This window comes from Sinocyclocheilus grahami, unplaced genomic scaffold (genome assembly GCF_001515645.1).
Source record: "Sinocyclocheilus grahami isolate Dianchi unplaced genomic scaffold, SAMN03320097.WGS_v1.1 scaffold211.1, whole genome shotgun sequence".
Taxonomy (NCBI): domain Eukaryota; kingdom Metazoa; phylum Chordata; class Actinopteri; order Cypriniformes; family Cyprinidae; genus Sinocyclocheilus; species Sinocyclocheilus grahami.
The window spans coordinates 566568-576216 of NW_015505390.1; the positions used below are offsets into that span (position 1 = coordinate 566568).

General features: G+C 37.3%; 1 protein-coding gene across 2 annotated transcripts in view; it reads left to right on the forward strand.

Annotated features, from left to right (window-relative positions):
• Window positions 1–1041: 1041 nt before the first annotated feature.
• LOC107595920 (iporin-like) overlaps window positions 1042–9649 on the forward strand; it is a 26076-nt gene continuing 17468 nt past the window's right edge. For both annotated transcript variants that reach the window (XM_016286518.1, XM_016286519.1), the window contains exon 1: window positions 1042–1354. The gene's annotated coding sequence lies outside the window, so the exon portion shown is untranslated. The remainder of the gene's footprint in view (window positions 1355–9649) is intronic.

The window sequence follows — 9649 nt, forward strand, 5'->3', positions numbered from 1 at the left end:
TTTTAAAGGATTTGCCACTGACGATTCAAACGCGAGTTTTGAGCAGTGTAGATTAGCGCTTGTTCTTTGTCATTGGATTTATGTTGACAAAGACAGTATAAGTCATTATAATCTGCAATTATGTCCCCACTGGATGCAACAAATGCCTCGTTTATAATAGGTTTTAATGTTTTTGTCTTGTCGCTCCGGCCGGACAGGGCATCACAGTATGTGAGGGGCGTAACATTTCCATCACACGCTTGAGGTATTCGGCCAATCACAACGTACTGGATAGCTGACCAATCAGAGCACACCTCGCATTTCAGACCGACCAGCTTTGTAAAAATCGACTCATTTTAGAAAGGCTGGGCATAGAGGAAAAACATTAATGTACAGTATGTGGAAAATTATGTGTTTTTTGAACCGTAAACCACATAAACACATTTCATTACACCAAATACACAAAATAATGTTCTTTTTAGCAACATCATATGACCCCTTTAAATATATATATATATATATATAGCTAATTTAAAACAATAAAATAGTTTGTTTAATTTTAAATAAATAAATCTGACATTTTATCAAATATATGCATATATAAATATTTAATTTAAATACATATTTATATAAATATTGAAATATACGTATATAGATATTAAACAAGCATATTTACAAAACTATTTTTAGAGACAAACTGTACGACATCTGTTGTTACTGATTTGTATCCTCTAAGAATGACTTGGGGAACAGTTGAGTTAAGAGGAATGTGAATATTGTTCTGCGAAAAGGTCTAACAACATTTGCCAACTTAGCCATTTGCCATGACATTTACAATGCATGCCCTAAATATCCAGATATTTTTTTTTGGATCATCTGTATTCCCTGTTTTCTCTATCCTGTCCAACTAAAATTAGGTGGGCCCCCCAGACAGATGGGCCCTTACACCATTCACAAGACGTAACTCCGAGTCTGAGAGTAAAGGCAGGCATTCTTCGACTAAACAATGAGAAATGCATCTCTATTAATGACTAGAGAGCAGGCTGAACAAAGAGCTGCCTGCAGGGACCCAGCAGTCTAAACACCCCACCCACGCACCCACCCTCACGCTGTCAAACCACAGTATGCAAAACCGGTCATCTGGACCCAAAAGACGTGACTTATGACCGTGTATTACCGTAGAGATGCCCAAAAGTCAGCATTGTAAGAGGACGCACAGTTAGTCTTCGCGTCAGGGAGGGTTGGCTTCATCCTGACGTTGCGCCGCTGTTGCGCTCAGTATCTTCACCACAAAATCAACCCAAACGTGGCCATCTTTCAGCGTGATTTGACATCGAGCCATCTGGGAACCTAGGAGATGACATTTATCGTCAACGTGAGTATAAATATGGTTTTATAATTGAATGGGGATTTGGTAAACACGGTGTGGTGGAAGTTGACGTGACTGCCCGCTGGCAAATATTACATCACTGCTGCTGATCCACATTTAACGGAGATGGTGGTTTTGTTCCTTATTAAGAATGAACTAACTCGACATTTATGCGTGTTGTTATTTTAAAATGCTTAAATACAAACGTTGTAGACGTGTGCGCGTGCAATGTTATCTCCGCTCACATACGCCCGTTTTTACGCTCGCATCGTCGTTAACATTAAATGTCTGCACTGTGTGCGTTTTTTACGGTCTTGAAGGTGGTTTTCTCAGCTTTTAAAATAATTAATTCCCGGAATCAAGGCCCATAAGAGGCACGTTAGTGTAAAGAAACAAGCGGTCATGGACAGGCTGTAGGTTTTTTTTTGTTTTGATGCTGATTTTACATTATTTATTTATGTTTCGACTTGGCTTTCGTAATGATGGTGCATTTTATGTAAAAAAAAAAAAAAGAGAGAAAAGAATATACACGTGATAAATCACTAAATAGGCCCACAGGGCGTGCTGCTGTTATGTCAAATGGGCGCATGAGGCCTGTGTTTGCGCATATCGATCACAACACCAGCGGTTCGTGAATAAACACCAGTCACTTCATCACCTGAAAACATCGGGCCTTATTGATCATATTATGAATGCTAAAAATTCTCGGATATATATATCTGTGTGTAATAAAACATTAAAAAACACAAAAAATAAACCGCATATTAGGCCTGTTAATGTACACGTATGAATGTTTGATATACTGTATGTCATTTACTGACAGTGATTCTTTAATACGGGTAACTTTTCTGTCCCCTAAATACTATAGTTTCGAAGAATAGATTAAAATACATTTAAGCTTTTGATTTTAGTAGTTTTATTAGGTGTCATTACCATAGAGGTTATTATTGTAGAATTGTACAACCCATTTCTATGGTTAACAGACTTTTAACTTGTTGTGTAAGCAAGTCCAAGGTTTATCTTTAACCACCACATATCATATTATACCAAATCCACTTGAATTCATATAAATCTTATAATATCTTTATTACTGGATGTGACAAATATTGTAACGCAGATTAAAACGGTCAGAAGATGTTGCTTCGAAAGTGGCACTAATTGAAGAATCAGCCACTATCAGCATTGTCTGCAACTTTCTTCTGTAAATATTGTTAGAATGCATACTCTGATAAACAAACATTTTGGATGCTCTTGACAGTGTGCAGTTCTAACCATAGCAGAATGTTATTCTCTGGACCCGTAGTGGTAATTTGATTATTTCTATGTAGAGGAACACCACTGAATATACCCTAACGCTTATTTTGTGTTACATAACTGATACAGGTTTCTTTCTGTCTCTGAGAGAACTTTCTAGTCTGATTCCATTTAACAAAAGCAGTTTGTGTTGAAGAGATGACTGAGATGTCGTCATTTCAGTTTGGAGCTTATTATTGATTCTGAGTGGTTAAAATTGACCATGATAGTGCAATATAGTAAAACTGACTGTAGAAACTGTGTCATTTTTGTTTAGCTTACCATTTTCATAACACAGTAGTTTATTTGATAGAAATCATAGTTACGTGTAATACGGTAATTGAGGATGCTTTGGGTAATGTTGTCATTTGGTAATTGTAGAAGGGCTATAAATGTGTATGTAGTCTGTGGTCGGCTTTTCCATGTTTTTGCTGAACAGGAGCTTGATGTTTACTTTTCATCCTGACAGACTTTTTACATGGAAGTGTGAGAAACAGAGTAAGAAAGTCTAGCACAAAAAAAGTTGTTTTCGCTCACTCTGCTATATTACTTATTATTTTACCATTATCTGGTCTCGTATAAGTTTTAGATTTTGTGTGCGTGTTTAGTGCCTTGGCCAGCATTGATGTTTTTTTTTTTTGGGGGGGGGGGGGCATTTAAACATGAGTCACTGGGAAGACACACATTTTAGAAACCAGTAAACCCTTTTTATCTCTAGAAGTCTATTCAAAGACAGTTTACTCATCATTTTATGACTGTAACCTGTTTTTCTTTAGATTTCCAGGCTATTGTTATCTTACTTCAAGTTGCCAAAATGGCTGTTTGAACGTAACATCTATCTTTAAAGTCTTGAAATTACAATAGTTTTGTAAACACAGCCTGTAATTCAAATCATTTTCTGCAGGTTGGTTCAAATAGGCTATGTTCAGTTAGTCAGTCTCTTCTTCTACTGTAAAAAGAAAGAGCATTAATAATTTAGCATGCATTTGCATAATAACATTTAATCATCTAAAATATGATAGCAGAAAACCAATCTGAATTATATTCCAAATGTACTACTCAGTTGCTTTAATAAATAGCACAAACAAAGCCTGTTTTTAATGTTCTTTACCCAAACCTCTCTTTGTGCATGTGTGAGAAGCCGTCTTGTTGCCGTCTGTGTGCAGCTGTCTGTCTGATCTTGTAGCTAAATGCCTAGTCTGTGGAATGTAGTGGCTGTCATGGCCTAGTTATGTAACAATGAGACTTGAAAGCGGGAGAGAGAGCATTTTCTGCCCCCTTAACCTGCCTCTCAGTCCCTTTCTCATTTTATTTACGACAGCAATAGATGAGGATGTTGTGATGTAGCTCAAATGGCACTAATAATTTCACCCAATAATACCAGCCAAATAATTGCCCTGGTCAATCTAACGATCTGTCATTAGTTGCTCCCATACAGTATGTCTCAGTAGTGTGTGACTGATTAGATGAAGTCAGGCCAAACTGACTCATGAATTACTGGAAATAAATGCCTCAGACTGTGAACTAATTTAAGCTCTAAGATTTATTTCAGTGTTTCTCCTGCAATGTCAAGTTGGAAATGGAACTCATCAGCATCCTGTGAACACAAGTCGTGGCCTAATTAGAGAGTCGGACCCGTAACCCAAAGGTTTGTGGGGGGGGGGGGGACATTTAAACATGAGTCACTGGGAAGACACACATTTTAGAAACCAGTAAACCCTTTTTATCTCTAGAAGTCTATTCAAAGACAGTTTACTCATCATTTTATGACTGTAACCTGTTTTTCTTTAGATTTCCAGGCTATTGTTATCTTACTTCAAGTTGCCAAAATGGCTGTTTGAACGTAACATCTATCTTTAAAGTCTTGAAATTACAATAGTTTTGTGTAAACAGCCTGTAATTCAAATCATTTTCTGCAGGTTGGTTCAAATAGGCTATGTTCAGTTAGTCAGTCTCTTCTTCTACTGTAAAAAGAAAGAGCATTAATAATTTAGCATGCATTTGCATAATAACATTCAATCATCTAAAATATGATAGCAGAAAACCAATCTGAATTATATTCCAAATGTACTACTCAGTTCCTTTAATAAATAGCACAAACAAAGCCTGTTTTTAATGTTCTTTACCCAAACCTCTCTTTGTGCATGTGTGAGAAGTTGATGTCAAGTTGGAAATGGAACTCATCAGCATCCTGTGAACACAAGTCGTGGCCTAATTAGAGAGTCGGACCCGTAACCCAAAGGTTGCGAGTTCGAGTCTCATGTCCGGCAGGGATTGTAGATGGGGGGAGTGAATGTACAGCGCTCTCCCTTGAGCAAGGCACCGAACCCCCAACTGCTCCCCGGGTGCTGCAGCATAAATGGCTGCCCACTGCTCCGGGTGTGTGTTCATGGTGTGTGTGTGTTCACTGCTGTGTGTGTGCACTTAGGATGGGTTAAATGCGGAGCACTAATTCCGAATATGGGTAACCATACTTGGCCACATGTCACTTTCACTTTCAAATCTTTTTCTTCACGAATCTTCTTGAAGTCCTGATGGAACAGAAATAGTGGCAGTTCTTTTCTTTCATATTTTGACGTACATTCGAGTAAAACTAATTGTAGCGAATCAGCTCATGGGGAAATATGAATAATTAACCATAACTAATTATGATTAATTATTAATATTTTAGATCCACTGTAGATATTTAGCTGACCACTCAGGGTCAACCGTCTTGTCAATTCTAAGAACGTTAATTTCCTGGTTAAAGGAAATAACTTTCTTACTGTACAATTCTATAAGTTTGTAACGTAAATCTGCATGATTATTGACTCCGGTTATGAGTAAACAATGAACACGTCAAGTGTGATACAAGTAAGGTTTTATTAACTACATAAACACTTAAACTAGTCTAACATACTACATAAACACATTAAGCCGGTCTAACATACACACACACCCACATACAGTTGGTATAGGAAAGGGTTAAAGTTTAGCACTAAAGAAAGAGACATAAGGAATGACATTTATGGAACCATTTTGCATATTCAGCAGATCTAAAACCTGAGGGAAAACGTCAGATTCTTAGTTCAAACAAACCTTGTAAAAAGGTGTAACTGATACTTAATGCATCAATTAAATCGACTAAGTTTGATACTTGCGTATGTCTGAAAAAGATTCCTGATGCAATCTTAAGGCCCCAAGATCTTGCTGAAGTTGGTTGATGAGAAAGAGCTAGTTTGAGTCAGAATCACTTGATGAATGAAAAGGACTAGGCCGGAGCCTGGCACGAGCTTTGGTATCCTGGAGCGTTTCTCACATCTTCATCTTAGCATCTCACTGAACCACCGAACAGGGGCGGGTCACATGGAGTGTGGCCTTTTAAAGCCTGCAGAGATTCACGCCTCTCAAGATGGGTTCGTCCAATGAGGAAGGCTGAAATCCCAAGCGGGAGGTTGGAAATACTGGGGATTTTTATGACTCTTTGTCTGTAAGCATGGTATTTTGCATATGTAATTCGCTGGAGTGTTGAGGCACAAATTAGTACCGATTCTTAGAACATCAATATGTTGCAGAGGTATCAGCATGTAATATGCACTCTCAGTTAGATCATCCGAAGACGAATTCATAGATACTAGACATGGTAGAGTTACTTATATGAATGAGTGGTTTATCGTAAGCATGAATAAAAATAGTCTATAATACAACAGATTAAATACAACACAGCAATAATATACACAATGGCCTGAAGAAAATGGGTGTTCATTCAAAGAAGGTTTTCCTATGAATTAATTAGTAGAAAAGTCAGTTTCTCCTGTGCATTTGTGCCTTTCTTATGAGGAAAATGAGGGAGTTTATCCCCTGCATTCCTTTTAGGCCATAAAACCAGTGATATCAGCATTGGTTACCATGGAACCAGAGGCCTGTTCTGCCTTTCTGAGGTGTTAGGTGCATTTCGGGGGAAGGGGCCATAGACCCTCGTAATTGGCCATTTGGTTAGGTGATGGGGAGTTCGATATTATTTGTTAAATATAACAAAAAGTTGTGTGTCTGATTGGTCCAAATGCTACAAATTATTAAAGAAAAAATAAATGGTGGTACTTGGTTCTATGCATCAGTTGTTGATTGGATGGTGTCAGATTGGTTGAATGCGAGCTTTCAGTCAATTGTGACGGGACCGAGTTTAAGCAGACTAAATAAATTAAGAAGTCCATCTTACCTCACCAATCAAAAGTATGTCATTTTATTGGAAGATCTAGTCATGACATTTTGATTAAAAAAAAGAAACATATACTTGTGTGTTCACAATAAAATAAATGACATGCATTTAGAAAATACATGAGTTTATGTACATGAGACAATTTTCATTTCATGCCAACTTTAAACAGTGTAGGTTATTTTTTTAGATTTAGCTAATAGAGTAACATTCCAGAAGTCCTTCTTAAAATAATTTTGCAGACTGGATGACAACCAATTTGAAATTAAATTAATTTAAAGTATTGTGGTTCAGAATATATTTTCTTATACACACACAGACTGGCAGGAAAAAATGAATGTTATGTAAGGGAGTTTAATCTGGCCAAACTGCAGGAGGACACAGACAGTTCCGTGAGGGTTCTCATTAGGCCTGTCACGATAACAACTTTTTGTTGTGCGATATATTGCCCCAGAAATAATTGCGATAAGCGATATTATTGTCATTTTAAAGACCGTTTTATGCCACTGAATATATAATCATAATGTAACAGCATAGTAATGCAAGAAGGCCAACACACTTCCAAATGACAACAAACTTTTAATTTTTAAGAATATTTAGATCATGGGAACTAAGTATCAAAATATCAGATACCTTAAAAACTTGAATAAATGGTAAATGAACATTTTCTAACAAAAAGTGCAAAGTAACAAGTACAAAAAAAGAAAAATGCACAAAGAAGATTTTTACATCTACAGATTTGTTTCCTGACCTTCTTTTCTCTGTAAATGAAGGGTGCACACTATTGCTGAGAAACACAATCACTACTTAGCAGTCAGATGTCCGTATGCACAAAGGCACAGATCCCTGAACAAGGCCATATCTGCAGATGAAACTTTGTTTGTAGAAGCATTTTTTAATTTTGAACTAGCACCTCATGACTACACCACGTTATGTACGAGAAGCTGCAAAAGACAAGTGGAATGTAAACAGCACAACAGCACGATGACATTCATTTTTAAGTAAATATAATGGGCGATATATTGCGTCACCAAAAATTATTGAGGTTATGTACATATATTGCGCGATAAGTCGATATATTGTTTATTGCGACAAGCCTAGTTCTCATTGACAGGTGATGTTTTCAGAGGATCTCTTGCTGTTGTATGGCTCCTCCCTGTTAAGGTAAAATGCACAGAATTTCCATAATTGCTTACAATTATTGGCAATATATTAAATGTACTTATAAGAACAACCTCAGGAAAAATAGTTGTGTTACTATATGTTACGATAATTGTTTTAGTGCACAACTTTCAAGGTTAGTTTGGTAGAACCTGAAGTAAAGTTGATTGAGTGTCCATGTTTAGGCAATTAGAAAAAGAATAATCTTTTTTCTAGTATTTAATGGCCCTGTTCTGGATTATCCCATTGATTTTGTTTTGTGACTAGCATACAATGGGACAACTATCATCAACACTGGCACACACATACAACGACTTTCAGATGATGTAATAGGCCCTACTACTTCACAGAGACGGTGTTAGATCATTGTCAAGCTTTGCACGTCCTATTTCTTTTTGCTGTAGCTGTCTGCCCACTCTGAGCCCCAACAACAGGTCACTGACCCACAGCCATGTCCTCCTTCAAGATTTCCGCCCATTTAAAATAAGTTAAACGTCCACCGCACACCAAAAGTGAGATAGTTTAGTTTTATAAAGACCTCACCATCTCCATTGCAATCTGTTGTTATTATCTCTAAATGATCACCTCAGTTTTACAGTAAAGGCAGTAAAATATTGTCTTTTTTTCCTTTTTCTTCATTCAGGGGTAAAAAGAAGTTACTTTTACTCCAAGAAGTTATGAAATACCTTTACAGCAGTATTCTGTTAGCAACCATACTGACGCCGCCCACACCATTTATTCTAGGGCTGCACGATATTGGAAAAAACTCACATTGCGATATTTTATTTTTCTGCGATATATAATCAACGATAAAAAAATCAACGATTGGGGTGATTTAGGTCGAGTAAATCAGCATAGGAAATAAACAAATTACAAACATAGATAAATATAACAGAACAAAGATACAAATGAAATAAGCAGTGCTTTATATTTTTCAGGTAAGTCTAACAGTATTCAGGTACAGAAATTGAATAATCAAATGTAAAATAACACTGCATAGTTTTCACTGTATAAATTAAATCTAATAAATCTGTTAAAGCTACAAAAGTGATTTTTCTTTGTGTTTTGTTATTTGATTAACATTCTTAACACAGAAAGCCTCAGGAACATTAAACTGCTGTTAAACAATATACTGTTACACATCCATTTTCTTTCTCAATTGTTTCCCTTCATCTATGCCATAAGCATCTGTGTTTACAAGGATACTTGCAGAGCACAGTATTTCAGGCACAAATAGATGCAGAAGTGAACAGAATTCGGTGTTCACGTGCATCTGCGTGGCTCTCACCGTGTCTACACCAGACGCGAGCGGCGCGGCGCGACAAAATACAATAGAACCCATATAATCAGTGATGCTGTCTACACTGGATGCGGCGCGGCACGACAAAGTACTGACAGACACAAAGTTCAAATTATTGGCAACGGTCGCTTTGTCGCGTCCAGTGTAGACAGACTTTGGGGCCGTTCACATGTCGTGCCTAAAAAAACGCCAGTCGCGCCGCTTTCTCCTTCTTTCCAAAGTGCTCGGGAGCTTGCGCTTTCGTGGCATCTGCCGTTGGTAAGCAACCGTGACCTGCGCTCTCCACGATGACTCGGAAGTTTCAACAAAGGATAAACGGATTTCCAGCACTGAAAATCGCTTGCAGTAGCTC